The sequence below is a fragment of the Lissotriton helveticus genome, chromosome 7 (assembly GCF_964261635.1).
Source record: "Lissotriton helveticus chromosome 7, aLisHel1.1, whole genome shotgun sequence".
Taxonomy (NCBI): domain Eukaryota; kingdom Metazoa; phylum Chordata; class Amphibia; order Caudata; family Salamandridae; genus Lissotriton; species Lissotriton helveticus.
This window is the reverse complement of record NC_136068.1, coordinates 784,619,604-784,635,679: the sequence shown is the minus strand read 5'-3', so window position 1 is coordinate 784,635,679 and position 16,076 is coordinate 784,619,604. Positions and strand designations below refer to the sequence as shown.

Genomic DNA, 16,076 nt, shown 5'->3' with positions numbered 1-16,076 from the left:
AGGAACTACAGCTTGAGCTGAAGAATTCCATTCCTACGCATGCTATGGGTCACTTACTGGATCCTGTGTTTGCGAGTTGGGAGGGGGTGACTGTGGACACCCCTATTCCTATCCCATGGTCAGACCATTACTTAGTTCCCGTTCAGATAAGTAGCTCTGGCTGTGAGAAGCACGCAGCGGACATCAAAAACTTTCCGCACCGTAAATGGAAGCAGTTCTCCCAAAATAGCTTTAACAGGCTGATACAAATAGGGGGTCCGCTGGATGGCACCGATGTTGAGCGTGTGAACTCTAAGCTTGATGAGCGCATCCTAGACGCCGTGAACTCCACGGCTCCACTGAGCAGTTCCAAGACTTGTGGTAGAAGAGCTAGGACTGCTCCATGAATCACACCAGATTTACAGCTAGTAAAATCGGAATGTAAACGGCTGGAGCGCAGTTGGAGGTTGACATCCTGTTCTGGGAGTAAGGTCTGCTACAAATTAGCTATGAGGAAATATCAAAAGCAAGTGCGAAGGGCCAAAGCTGCCTACTATCACATTCGGATAGAGGAGGCGGAGAACTCCTGGAAGGAGCTGTTTAAATTTTTTAAAGAAATATCCCTGGTACCGATCCTATGGGGGTATGTAATCGAGTGGCTGAATTCTTTGCTGACAAAGTAAAGAGTATTTATGCCTCTTTCTCCAAACAGCCGGTTAGTAGCCTTCAGTTCATGGAATCACTGGGATGGAGAGGTTCGGCGGAGAGGTTGGAGCACTTTTTCATTCCTCCATCTGAAGAACTGCGCAGCATCTGTCGTAGTGTAAAATCAGGCTCCCCGCGGGACCCCGCGCCCCCTAGGGTGCTTGCTGAGGGCTTGGATGTACTTGAACCCCTGTTCAGATATGTACTTCAGGTCTCCTTTACCTCCCAACAGCTCCCAGCAGACTGGAAGAAGGCTATAGTCCTACCCATTAGGAAAAAGCCTAATGTGGGTATGGAGGTTCTTGAAAATCTAAGACCTATATCTCTTCTCCCTTATATGGCCAAAGTGGCTGAGAAGGTTGTAAACCGTCAGCTGGTGGAGCACCTGGAGAAGGCTGAGATTTTACATCCCTCTCAGTCGGGCTTCCGGTCGGGGTTTTCGACTGAGACGGCCCTTCTGAGAGCTACTGAAACGTTGAGACAGGGAGCAGATGCGGGGCACACCATGGCTCTGGTGATGCTAGATCTTAGTGCCGCTTTTGACACTGTAGCGCACTCTATCTTGCTACAGTGTCTTAGTGATGGTGGTGTCACCGGGTCTGCTTGGGGTTGGCTAAAGTCCTTCCTCACGGGCCGCTACTTCCAGGTCCAGCAGGGATCTGCCCGCTCTACTGAGCTGGCACTTGACCAGGGGGTGCCTCAGGGCTCTGCCCTGAGCCCCACTCTATTTAATTTGTATATGGCCCCCCTGGCCCGGGTCCTCCAGGCGTATGGAGTGGAGTTGGTATCCTACGCCGATGACACCCAACTGCTGTTATCCCTATCTCAAGACCCCGCAATGACAGCGTCCAATTTTAAGGCCTGCATGCAGGCTCTGGCGAATTGGATGGACTCCCATTTCCTAAAATTGAATGGCTCTAAAATGGAGGTGATGGTGGTGGGCGGGGAGACCAGCAGTTGGTCAGCCGAGTGGTGGCCGCCATGTTTGGGTCCCACCCCGGTACCCTGTGAGGAGGTTAAAAACTTGGGGGTATGGGTTAATCCTACCCTTTCTTATGAAGGGCATATCCGCCGGTTAGCTGGGAAGTGTTTTGGAGTCTTGAAGACCTTAAATAAAACGTTTGACCTCCTGCCCTTGCCAGCCAGACGGACCATGACTCAGGCCCTGGTGACCTCCCGGATGGATTACGGGAATGCTCTATTCCTGGGGGCCACCGAGAAAAGTTTGGGGCGGCTGCAAGTTCTGCAAAATTCTGCCGCACGGTTAGTTCTGCGGCGGCCTAGGAGAGCAGCCTCCAGTCTGGCCCTGGGTACTCTGCACTGGCTGCCGGTCAGGAAGAGAGTGCTTTATAAATGCCTCCTGATCTGCCATCGCATTGTATGGAATAGGGCTCCTTCTTACCTGCAAAACTTGGTGCATAAATATGAACCCTCGAGAGCTCTTCGCTCGGGAGGAACGGGCTTGCTGGTGGTTCCTCGAGTGAAGAAAGCAAGAATGGGGGGGCGCTCTTTTAGTGTGATTGCGGCACGGAGCTGGAACAATCGCCCTTTGGAGATGAGACTAGAAGGCGCGGAAGTCAAATTTAGAGCATTGTTAAAAACTCATCTGTATAGGATGTAGGGTTCACGGAAGGGTGGGCAGTCTCTGTTATTGTTGGTTACTTTTTTCCTCACTAGAGCGGGGACACGCCGTGAAGTTGTTACCAGGCGCTTTATAAGCTGTTTTATTATTATTATTTTTACCTTCATCGTCCCAGGTGCACAGACACCTAGGCGCCGTACACACACCCTCCTTGAACTCTTGGGTCACAACGTTATGACTCCAGCGCTACGGAATGCTCGGGCGGTCTTCATCAGCAACATTTGTTTTCATTCTTTTTTGTAAACACAATTTCATTTCGATTTTATGTCGTACACATATGTTGTTTGTCATTCTCCAGCCCGAAGGAACAAGGTTAGGGTATTAACCTTTTTAACTGTGATATATACCATTCTTTAAAAAAATAATAGCCAGTATTTTACTAAGTAAAATAACTTCGCTTGGGCATATAAATAAAAAGTGCCGGTCCTGCTGGGAGCGCTGTCTGCAAGACGCGGTCATGTGACTGTGCGCCCCTGCCCTCTCTTTCAGGAGATGCAAGGCACAGGTCTGTCGCGGATAGCCGTTCTTCTAACAGTGCTTGTTTAACCAGCCCGTGGGTTTAAGACCACTGTCCGCCTTTCAAGCTGTTCAACTTACGACTGACAAAAGACTAATGAAGGAAACAGTATAACGCTGCAAATAAACAATCAAGTCCTGATGGGCGGTCCCAAAAGGAGACAGGGCGGTAACAAGGAGGGACTAAGAAGCCTCATTATCAATCGGAAGCCAGAATTTACCATGGACAATGACACCAGCCAATGAAAAATATGGGCAGGGCTTCCACACCACTTCTAAAAAATACCCTAATACAGCATGCCTCAAAGCGAGCAGAGGTTTGCACAGCAACGCTAGGCGAGACCTAAAAACGGACCGCCTGTGCCAGGGCACAAAACAGAGCCGGATAGAGACCCGTTTTGAGGCCTCCTTTAAAAAACTGCCGGTGCTCAGCACCGGTGAGACCTAGCCCACTTAGGCCTGCCCATAAGGGTTATTTAATCTCAAGATAGAAATACGATCTTAGTGCATTTTATAACATGTACGTTCATATGTGTTTACGATTATGTCAACTGTATTTAAAGGTAACACCTTTGCGTCATTCTTTATTCCTCCTATTTGTTCGACCCTCTTTTTGCTGGCTTTAGGATTCTGGGCACTTTACCACTGCTAACCAGTGCTAAAGTACATATGCTCTGTACTCTAAACATAGCAACAGTGGCTTATCCACCTTGAGAACAGGAACAAGCTAAGTTAGCACACCACCTAATGTAAGAGTATTGTAGACTCTAGGTAATACTAGATCCTTCCTTAGAATCAATCAATTTCAACAGATATTTGGTAACTATTTCACAATTGGATATACACAATGTCCAATTCATAAACCGTAACAACGGATTCAGAAATCCAAAACAAGTAGTATTCTTTAAATTATTTATTAAAAATCCATATGTAGATTAGACTTCTCAGCTCACACCGCCGACACGTGTTTCATCTCTTTGCGAGACTTTTTCAAGGCAGATATTATAAACACGTATAGTGGTGATCTGTAGTAGGCCAACCCCTCCAAGTTTCCCTGTGTCCGAAAGTTGAGCCCCTCAAAGAGTACTGGTGATAATTTGATAAGCACCCAGCAGTCCTCTCATATAGAACAAAATAAATGAGGAGTTTTCCAAACGGGGATGCCACTTCTAAATATCTTCAATAGTGAGATGTCAAATATTGATGTGGTTGAATAATCCTGGCCTACTAATTCAGCATTGAATATCACAAAGTAATTCAAAAATTTTCGCAGCGTGATGTGGGTGTATAGGGGTCCACGAACAGTGGTCCAGAACCTCATTGATATGAGTTTGAGAGGGCGTATCCGCCTTGTAAAGAGTAGTGTAATACTCCCTAAAGGCATCGCACTTTGCTCATTCCGCTGTGACCCGCCCTCCATCAGAGACCTGAATGTTCGTGATGTGTGCCTTCGCTGCCCGAACCCGCAGGCGCCACGCTAACAACCCAGTGGGATCCTCAGCAGCAACTCTGTCAGCGCCCCTGTGGAGGCCCTGGTGGGCCATTCAGCTGCCCCTGACCGTGCCGTGCAATCCGCTCCCGCCTCGCCTCCTCGGCCTGCCCTCACCTCTTCCCGCTGCTCAGATGCGGGTTTCTCTGTCTCGAGCTGCCGAGGCTCCGCTGGCAATCGGGTCACCCCGGCTCCCCTCCAGGCCAACAAGGGAGGTAGTGGATCTAGCCCCCAGCGATTCCGGGGGGGCGCAGGGCTCCGGCCCGAGTCCGCCAGGTGATGCACAAAATGGCGGGTCTCCCCTCCGGGCCTCCAGCGTCCGCGAGCCGTTACCTGTGGCTCGCCTCCTCACGACGCGCTGCTCCTCCAGGATATGCCCCCTCGGTCACAGCAACCGAAATCCTCCCCTATGTCTGTAAAAAGATCGCCCTAGCTCCGCTGGGATAGCTAATGTAGGTGGCAGTCCGCCGGAGCTCCCTGGAGTTGCGTCTTACGCCATTGCTGGTCAGGCCACGCCCCCCTAAAGTTGCTTTTTAATTTGCAGATCTCAAATAAACACTTTTAGAAAGTTGACATTTTCTTACTTCAACCATTCTGTGGTTCTGCCTGCCTCTGAATACACATCTAGGTTAGTGTAACAGCTGGGCTTTGTGCATTCCCCCTAGAAATTCACACAAAGGGAACTAGGGTGTGACATTTGCATCCTGATGGCCCATCATCATGCTGATGGGCCTTCCTGAGGTAGATTTGTAGGGAGTATTTGAAACTTGCACCTGAATAGGACTGTGCCTGTCTCCACACAAAGTGCTGCATGCCCCCTGTGGTGGGTCTGGAGCCAGGGTAGGAAAGCCAGGGACCCTGTAATCTTCAAAGGCCTCTTTAATGTCTCCCCCACTTCAAATGCACATATGGGTACACCAAACACCACCAAATCAGAACTTTGCTGGAACCAAGGACATTCTGCCAGGATAAAGAGCTGCTGTGCTATAGAATGGACTGCCACTTTGTTAGCTGTATTGCTGTGCTGGCCTGCTACAAGCTGATTGCTGCACTATAGCTCCATTATAATCATTATAAGCATGTTGATGCATAATTTAAGTCCTCAAAATATTGCGACAACTGGTTACCATTAACTCAAAGCACATGCTAGAAAACCTTTGCAATTCTTTTTTCGGTACGACACTAGGTGGTGCACTTTAACTTGATTGTTGCTTCCAGCTTTAAAGTTAACTATACATACAGTGCCCTCAGGAACCTTTTATAATTCTCCCTTTTGTACCACGCTAGGTAGTAGATTTTAAATTGATTGTTGCTTCCAGAGTGTAAGGCGACCGAGTTAGGCCCGGTAGGAATTAGTGCCATTCTTACATGTACAGAATCCCTTCCTAAAGTTGCCTTCTTTTTACCACATCAATTTTTGACACACATTTGCATTCATGACACTTGGAAGAGTTTCTTGCAAGCACCGACCTTGCTGACACGGAACACTTCGTAAGAACCCTATCATACTGCCTTAGCAATAGGTGCAAGGCCCTCACATGTGTGATACAAATGTGTTTACTATAACTTCCATATGGCGACGCAGCTATCTGTGGAACACAAACAACGGTAGCCTGATCCCAATATAAGCCCAAGGCAAGGATGCCATTTTCTATATATAGCCTTTTGTTTCCTGCCATAATCTGAGGAGACACTTCTGCTGACTTTGAGGAGTGCCTGCATGCTGAAGCTTTTGCCTAGCAGCTGACTGACATCTCCGTGAGGGGTGTCCAGTTTGAGGGCACAAAGAGGTCCTACACTCTTACCCAACAGGTAAAGGAGTTTGATCATCCAGAAGGTTTTTTCTTGGCAGACCATACATCCACACCCTGGACACATAGGTTAGGGTTAGCATAGGCATATGTAAGCTGTCCCAACAAGATCGTGGAACTATTCATTTTATTCATTGTGTTAAAACTCATAATAACCTTTTTCTGCTTCTGCCTATTAACCATAGCAGCTCATATCTTCTATGCCAAAATCACTACGGTTCAATAAATAATGAAAACGCCCCTTATTGTATTCTTTGCATATTTTTCTGAGCAAAAAAGAACCCGAGTGACTGAGCGAAAAGTTCTAAATCTATCGTCACAATTTCTGAGGGAACAGAGTTGTCATGTTCAGTGGTTGCCAGAACTACTTGCTCCCTGTCCAGGTTAGGGGGCTTAACGGTGGCATTGTCAGCTAGCTGGTCCAAGGGGCAACATATCCTATGGGGGTGCATGGAATCAGTCTGGCACCATCCTAAGCTTTTGTCGTCTGCAAACATGCAGTTCCTACTGATTAGTTGAAACTACACAACTTGGTGCCACCAACATTAGTTGGTTTAGTGTTTTATAGGGCTCAACTGAATAGCTCAATAGTGCTTCCTCAGAGATCCCTATACACCTTTTAAACCAGAGACATCCGTGAAGGTAGAACACATCCTCCTCAGCTGAGTAGGTATACCCTATGTACTGGCTGTTGGTAAATTCAAGCTTGAAAGGATATTGCTCTCACTCTGTTAGCCGAATATTGTAATCCAGTTTCTTAAAACCACGGCACAAAATATTTCAGAGAACTGCAGACATGCAGTACCTCAAAAACTACTACAACATGGCCTCACCCTAGAGAGTGGGGATGTTACTTACCTTCATTATGGAATGATCTGCTATAGATAATGCTACACAGCTATTTCTTGGATATGTGCTACACAGCTATATCACGATTATGAAGTAGGTGAAATACCTAAAGAATATACAGCATGAGGAAATAGAACTTCCTCTAACTTACCTGGAACATACCAATTGGTTTAAAGGCACCCTCCCCCATAGCATAGAAGATGCGAGACTGGGCCCACTCAGCAATGAGGGGGCTATATGACCAGTCCTAGCTGGTTACACACCACATCCTAATATTGATCGTCCTCACTGAAGGCTAACAATGGGGGTTATACAAGAATAAAGTAACAATATATAGAAGTGTTACACAATTTATAATATGAACATTAACACTTGCTCCTGTGCGGTCTGTTCAAGCCATAGCTCCACAGTTAGCTACACCAGGATTTAGCCCTCAAACATTGAGTGCAGTAATGGGGGAAAGAACCACCAAAAGGGAAGAAATTCCATTATGGATCACACAAAAAAACCCAGCTTAAAGCAGTTTTTCCCCAAACAGGCCCTCAGGAAAAGCATAGAATACTAAGAATTTGCTTGCCAAAGGGGATGGTAGAAGATTGTGCCACTTGGGGTACACTCTTTGCTGCAGTATATACCAGAAGACATGGTACCCCTTCTCTGGCAGTTTTACCTGAAGTTTTAAAACAGGTACAGAATGAGCACAGGGCAGCACCGGCCCTGGACTTAGAGATGAAATTGATGGGCAATTTTGCTGCAGTATCCGTCATAATGTTGAGTAACACAAAAGGGGAAGCAGCCGCATTAGCTATATGCCAACGCTTGCCTCCTACACAACAGGAATGCAAACTCCCTAAAAATATCAAAGAAACCTATGCTACACTGGGTAGAGATAATTTGGCAGACAAACCAGGAAAACCACAGATAAAGAGTAATTCTGAAATTGATAACTCTAAGCAAGCACCCAACTTCCACGTAAAAGATGTGGAATAATAAGAAAAACTATGAAAAAACAAAGTCAAAGAGTTGGTCTCCTACTCAGGAATCTACCAAAAATTACTACAATTTAGGGAACTGTGATAATGTTAAACCATCTGATAGGTATCAGGATACTGATACACGTTCTTCTAGTTCTTTTCAGAATACATCTGATAGATGTTCGGAGAAAGGAGGACAGTCAGAGCAGAGATCAGAAGAGGACGTGAAACACAGGGAGGACTCCAAACACTCATATGAATACACAATTAAACAGGAAGACAAACCTTAAATATCAAAACCTCAATTTAAAATGAAGAAGGTAGCCAGACTAAAACTCAGGCCCGCCCAGATTTTGAAGACTCTGCTTCTGAACGGGGAATCGGCATTGACAATGCTGGACAGAGCTGCAGAAGTCACAATAGTTTGCCAGAACCTGATGGATTATCTGGTGGGAGTAACACTGAGTGAGCATATCATGGTGGAAACAGCTGGTACGAGGGTAAGCGTCCCACATCCATTATAGGAAGTCCAGCCACATTTGGAGGGGGACGTTCCTAGGTTTTTTAATATCCTCTTTTGGGAGAAACTCACTCAGGGTTATGGCATCTGAGAAAGATTACAATAATAGTAAAGTGATAGTCAGTATACAACAAGGCCCCGCATTCCCAACCTATTCCGCCATACAGAAACAGAAACTGAAAGAATACTTGACATAGATCTCTCTGGCAGTTTTACACTAATATCCCTCCTTAGTGTTACGTTTAAGTTCCTCATAGTAACTATAGGCATGGGGACCCACTACAAAATGGCCACAATGCACCCAACATGGACTCACTAGTCTCTTCTTTATTTTTAAGATCAATGCCTGTCTGCAATTTTTTACTACCTGGATCGGATGACCCTCCACACTTGATGTGTACCTTTAAATACAAAGGCTTCACTTGCACCCGGTTCCTTAATTGGGACCTGTGTGCCACGAGACAGCCGACTCATCTGAATTGTTACGGGTAAGTGTTTATGCTGCCAGTAGGGGAAACACTTTCCTCTGAAATGTTTTATGTAACTTTAGCTGAAACAGTCGGACTTTGGGGAAGGTTTTGTAACTATATATTGGGTGTTTCATCTTTATTTACAGGGGCATACTTAAGCCCAGAGTTGACAAACAATAGACTTATAAGTAAGTTTTATTTATTTCAGACCTTTTACCTTCTTCTCCTCTACCTCCTAAATGGGTTGGCCGCCCTCTGGGACTCAGCTTAACATAGTATGATCAACCTTATCTTACTCTGCAAACTTTTCTAATGGTCACTATAGATGCTTGGGCGCTTCATATTTTGGTTCAGGCTCTCAAATCGTATTAAACAGATAAGAGTGCACCTTATTTGGTGAATTCTCCTAAATGTCACCACAGATATTGGAAGGTTTAAACTAAGACAAAACTGTCCTAGACAAAGTGTGCACTACCAGAATGCACTCCACCCAGAGTGTGCGTCATTTCATGCAACAGTGTTAATACAATAATAAAACACAATTTAATCAAGCAATCAGTATAAACATGAGTCAATTAACTTATGCATTCATAAACTAAAACAAAGGCGTTGATTCCATCCAACGTTGTTCAATGCTTCTTTTTATTCAAAATCCCGATTCATAGAAGATAAAGAGCTTCATAGTACGTTGTTTAGTCGTAAAAAACTTGAAGATAACTGTTCCCAATGCATTTCGGCCATATCATACACCCTTCTTCAGGGGAAATCTACAACAAACGTATATACAATAAATTAACAAATATTACGTGTAGTTCAAATAATAACTAATCAGCCTCTCATTATCCAGGAAAGACAGAAGACTAAAAAGCATAAGATTTCATTTCCCTATCATTGTTGCAATCTGCCCTGTGAAGTAAATAGTGGAATCCTAATTAAACATGCACAAACTGAGATGCAGGAAAAAGGATTAAAGAAAGAATTATTAAAGAAAAAATAGTGAAAGAAAAAATAGCCACTCCGCCCATCTCAGTGAACCGAATAGCGGTCGGTGTCAGTGTGGATTAAGCTGAGACATGCAGGTTAAATTGGGTTAAATGCCGCTTGTATCTAATGTACCATAGTTAAACAATGCGTAGTGTACCTTCTCACATCCACGTATCCAGCCGTTGCTCTCAAATTACTGCAACTGCTGCAATTGCGCTAGTGCTGAGCTTCATGAAGCACATAAGCTATCTGCAATTAAAGAACTCGATGTTGTAATCTAGGTCGTAGGATGAAGGGTCAAGGGAATCTTCTCACAGTGAACTCAAGCATCATCTGCCATTCAAGAAATCTATTTGTTTGGCAAACACCATAACAATTCACTGCTCTGCGTTGGGGGAAAGAACTCGCCCAGACTCGCCCTGTCAAAAAATAAAAGCACAATACTACAACTCAACTAGTGCTCGTGTGTCACCTCTATCCCCTGCCACCATAGTGACCTCAATACGTGCGTCTCACCTGACAGACAGGCAATCGGCTAATCCGAACAAGAAGAATACTCTTGTAGGTTCTTAGTCCTGTCTGTGCAAAAAGACTCAATCAACATAAGAGAGTTTAAAAACCATGAAAGGTACCCCATAGCATAAAACATCAAACTGCCATTAATGGACACAAACGTATTGAATACTGGTCAAAAAGCACGCCTGTCCCGACCGCCTGCTCCTCACTCGCCAGCGTACACCAATGGTTCCTGTTCTCTACTTTAACATATCCCACCACTAAATTCGCGTGTTCCGTCAGCAAAAACAATAGACATAGACACTGGACTTGTGCGTCTTGTCCAAAACAGACAGGCGCAACGGCCATGTAAGCACGCAAGTATGTCTGAAGCCAACTCATGAATTGTGAAAACAATCACCCCGAAAGTGATATAGAATGAATGACTGAATGAATGAAAGAATTTATAAAGTGCAACGTTCACTCCACGGAGTATCTTGACGCTGACATGTAGGGTATAGTGTGGGACAAATATAGGGGCACAGCAAGGGAGCAAGGGAGGAAGCTCAGATGAGAGAGAGTACCAATTTGTCATGTGCGGAACACATCCATGTTTTTAGAAGCTTCATGAAAAGAGGTTCTGATTGTGCCAATCTCAACTGAAGTGGCAGCATATTCCAGGCCTTAGTTCCTAGTGCTGCAGTGGTTTTAACCCCTTTTGTTTTCAGGCGATAGCTGGGGGCTGCTAGGAGATTGCCTGAGGTTGACCGCAGCAGACGTTGCTTGATATAGGGCTGTATTCTTGACCTAAGATAAGCCGGCCCTGTTGCCTTTAGGGCTTTAAACATGATTACCAGGACTTTAAATAGGATCCTTTTATGGATTGGCAACCAGTGCAGTCATTTGTGGCAGCCACCTGTTTTACCATCCTACGGTGGCTGAGAAAAAATTTCTGGATACTACCTACTGACACCCAGAGAACTGTGCTGACGGCCTTGATGACCTTCAGATTGGACTACGGTAACGTACTCTATCTGGGGTCTACCAAGGCGGTCATACGCCACCTTCAATTAGTCCAAAATGCTGCTGCACGGCTTCTCTGCGGTTGCCGGAAACAGGACCATATCACCGAGCGTTTGAGGGAACTCCACTGGCTCAATCTCGATAGCCAGGTAAAATTCAAGGCATTATGCATTATGCACAAGATCAAGATTGGAGCGGCCCCTTCTTATCTTCAGTCCCTTGTCACACCCTATATTCCTAACCCTGGGCGTAGTACTTCGTTACGCCCACGGAGTGGGCGTAGTGTTGCCTACTTCGCCATTTGCGAAGTAGGCGTAGCAGGCAACACTACGCCCACTCCGTGGGCGTAGCGAAGTTACCTGCCACCTGCCTCCCTCCCGCCCTCCCTAAATACTTAAATAACACTTTTAAAAAGAATTAAAACCACTTACCTTGTCTGCTGCGTCTCCAGGGCTCCCTGTCGTAAGCGCGCCGCCATCTTGGACACTAATGCGCATGCGCGGCCGCCCGTGCATGCGCATTTCTCACGAAAAATGCGCATGCGCGGGCGGCCACGCATGCGCATTAGTATCCATGATGGCGGCGCGCTTACGAGAGGGAGCCCCGGAGACGCAGCGGACAAGGTAAGTGGTTTTAATTCTTTTTAAAAGTGTTATTTAAGTATTTAGGGAGGGCGGGAGGGAGGCGGGTAGTATTTAGGGAGGGCGGGAGGGAGGCGGGTGGCGCGTAGTGGGGCTACGCGAAGTGCGTAGGTGGACGTAGTTTCTTGCCCACTTCGCGTAGCTTCGCGTAGCCCCACTACGCCTACTACGCCCAGGCTTATATATTCCTGCCCGTTCACTTCGTTCCTCCTCTCAACACTTGTTCTGCATCCCCAAGTTCAGACTCTCGAGAATGGGCGGCAGATCCTTTGCAACTTTGGGACCTAAACTTTGGAATTCTCTTCCCTTGGTAGTGCAGATGGAGTCTTGTCATTTTCGCTTCCGCAAAGCCGTGAAGACCTGGCTCTTTGTCCAATAATCCTCTAGGACCACATTTTTGCTTTTGTCTTTCAGCGCCGGGAAACCCTTACGGGTAGCTGTCGCGCTATATAAACTTAATAAATAAATAAATAAATAAATTTGAGTGCTGCCTCTGATGGAGATCCTCTCGGAAGACGAAGTACCAACCTAGCTGCTGGGTTCTGGGCCACCTGTAGCTTTTTCAGAACAGCTTTATTTGTCCCTGCATAGAGGCTGTTACAGTAGTCCAAATGAGACAAGACCAGTGCAACAGCCACTGTCTTCCTTGCATTCAATGGGAGAAGGTCTAAGAACTTTCTCAACATTTTTATGGTGTGAAAGCACATACCAGCCACTGCAAGTGCTTGACTGGGAAAAGATACGGTTGGATCAAACTTGATTCCTAGGTTACGTGCTGTAACTGCAGTGTTTGGTGGTGGAACTGTGTTGGCCGGCCACCACTGACTGGGTGTGAAGGGATTGGCCTTCCCAAACAGCATGATTTCCGTTTTCTGGCTGTTACACTTCTGGTGGTTAAGTTCCATCGAGGTCATGACTGCCATTAGGCAGTGTTGGAATTTCTCTTCTGCTGTGGAGTTTTTATCTAGGGTAATAGCTTCTACACCGAAGGAGTCAATTAAAGTAAGCAATGGGGCCAGGACTAAGAACCTATGAGAGTTTTCTTCTTGTTCTGATGAGCTGATTGCCTGGCTGTCAGGTTGAGACGCACATATTGAGGTCACTATAGTGGCAGGGGATAGAGGTGACACACGAGCACTAGTTGAGTTGTAGTATTGTCCTTTTATTTGTTGACAGGGCGAGCCTGAGCGAGTTCTTTCTCCCAACGCAGAGCAGTGAATTGTTATGGTGTCTGCCAAACGAATAGATTTCTTGAATGGAAGGTGAGGCTTGAGTTCACTGTGAGAAGATTCCCTTGACCCTTCATCCTACCACCTAGATTACAACACTGAGTTCTTTAATTTCAGATAGCTTACGTGCTTCATGAAGCTCAGCACTAGCGCAATTGCAGCAGTTGCAGTAATTTGAGAGCAACGGCTGGATACGTGGATGTGAGAAGGTACACTACGCATTCTTTTCCTGCATCTCAGTTTGTGCATGTTTTATTAGAATTCCACTATTAACTTCACAGGGCAGATTGCAACAATGATAGCGTCTTTTTTAAACAAAATCTTATGCTTTTTAGTGTTCTGTCTTTCCCGGATAATGAGAGGCCGATTAGTTATCATTTGAAGTACACGTAATAATTGTTAATTTATTGTACATACGTTTGTTGTAGATTTCCCCTGAAGAAGGGTGTATGATACACCCGAAATGCATTGGGAACAGTTATCTTAAAGTTTTTTACGACTATACAACATACTATGATGCTCTTTATCTTCTATGAATCGTGCTTTTGAATAAAAAGAAGCATTGAACAACGTTGGATGGAATCAACACCTTTGTTTTAGTTTATGAATGTATAAGTTAATTGACTAATGTTTATACTGATTACTTGATTAAAATTAGTTTTATTATTGTATTAACACTGTTGCATGACGTGACGCGCACTCTGGGTGGAGTGTATTCTGGTAGTGCACACTTTGTATAGGACTGTTCTGTCTTAGTCTAAACCTTCTTTTAGAATTAGTGGCAAGGTAGAACCACTTCAAAGTGAGCACACCAATTAAGATTAATTTTGAGTACTTAAATTTAATTAGATTAGCACAAAACTGAGTGCACCGCAGCTGTTATATCACACATTTATACTACAGATACTGGGGTATTTATACTTTGGTATTTGTTATACTGCATTAAATAGATAATGAAGACACATATATATATATATATATATATATATATATATATACAATCTAAAATATCTGCATCTAACTTATGGAATTTCCTTTTATCTAGAAGGACATATCACTGCCCTTCAGTTGCACATTGCATGTACCTCTACTTTTTTAATCAAACAACTTACAGGCATACAACGTATTTTGACGTAAGTGACACATTAGAACTAATGTATTTTCGAACACCAAGCGCAAACTTAGATATGTTATTTTGCACATATGTCTTATATTTTGATTGCCAGCACAACCTTGCACAGATTTGAAATGGAGGACTACCTATTTGGAGAATCGACTCATGAATTGTGAGGAGTTCATGCCCATATCCTACGCTCTCTCTGCCTAGCACTTCAATGCGTGAATGACCTTTCATGGTTAATTAACTCATATCACACTAAATAGAAGAATGCCTGCAGCTTCTTTTCTTCTTCTTTTACTCACCATTTTATTTTACTTATATGTTTGCAATCTCTGATGAGAAGTCTAGACCACATGAACTGCTGAAATAGTTTCGCCCAGTGGCTCTTCCACAACATTTGAAAGACATCAACAGATTTCAAACAGCACATTTAAGGTGCATATTTAGACCTTATCTTTTCTTAACTAGTCTTTAAGGACATACCGGCCTCCTATAACCATTTACCTTTACGTCATAGGACTTATTTCTTGGCTACTCTTTTTAGTTAAAAAGACGACACAACATTGGTGGATTTCCTATGAACATTTGAGGATCGCCCTCCTTACGTAGCTAAGGTTAGAACCCTCTTTGTCATATGATATTAGGCTTGGGTTCGAGCATGCTCTATTCATATCATTGCATTTTTACCATGAATAGTACTCACTTTTGGGTGTTGCTTGCTCCGCTTGTTGCCTGTTACCTTCTGAGTATACCTACCTTTCCTTACCAAATTGTTCTACACTTAAGTCCTATTTTCTCACTTCTCCTACTATTCCTATTGAGAATGATATAATGGCACATCCATTGATATGCACACGTCTCACTAATGCTACAGCTTTTTGGTACTCTCTTACAACAATCTGAGATTTTCCTCACTTGGGCCTTTGCCTTTACTTTCTTTGTATAAAACGGTACTGGGTTGATTCATATGTATTTACTAAATGTTCCTTAAATCAATTATTCATGGTTGCTATTACTATTAATGCAGCCTTGAAGAAGTTACGAATGTAGCAAAACACATGCCAGCTGTCATGTCTCTATTTCACTGTGCTATTCTGTTCTTCCAGCAACAAGGACTGGACCTTGAAAAAGTAACTGAATAAACATGAAATGTTTTTGAAAAAATCTTTTTATTGTATGAATATATGTACAGTATGTATTGACTAAATGTCACACTGATTATTACATTTGAGAGAACCCCAGTACAAATCCAAATATTGTCATATCCTGTGAATTGAGCGATCAATAAAATACATAGATCTTGTGTTTCAATTTAAAAAAATCAATATTGTATTAACATCTGTCTGTCTAAAGTTTAGCCTGGCAATCTTTTCGGAGAACCATGTATCAATACCCAAGGTACTGGGGTATTTTGGTTACCCTGATTGACACCTAAACTAATTATTTTTCATACTTGGAATTTGCCAACACGCTGCCCACCTTTACACTTCTTTGTTCTTCTGATGTGCGACTGTCTGTGCCACCACTACCCCCTATCTATTTTATACAATTTAGCGTGATCTATTGTAAGGAAGGAATTCATTTTTGCCAGAAACTGCCTCCTGTGCTACAATGTTATGAAAAATATAA

At 44.2% G+C, this 16,076-nt stretch overlaps 1 protein-coding gene across 6 annotated transcripts in view; it reads right to left on the bottom strand.

The window, feature by feature from the left end:
* Nucleotides 1-16,076, bottom strand: part of LOC144769184 (uncharacterized) — a 4,448,662-nt gene that overhangs the window by 696,423 nt on the left and 3,736,163 nt on the right. The gene's annotated exons all lie outside the window — the stretch shown is intronic.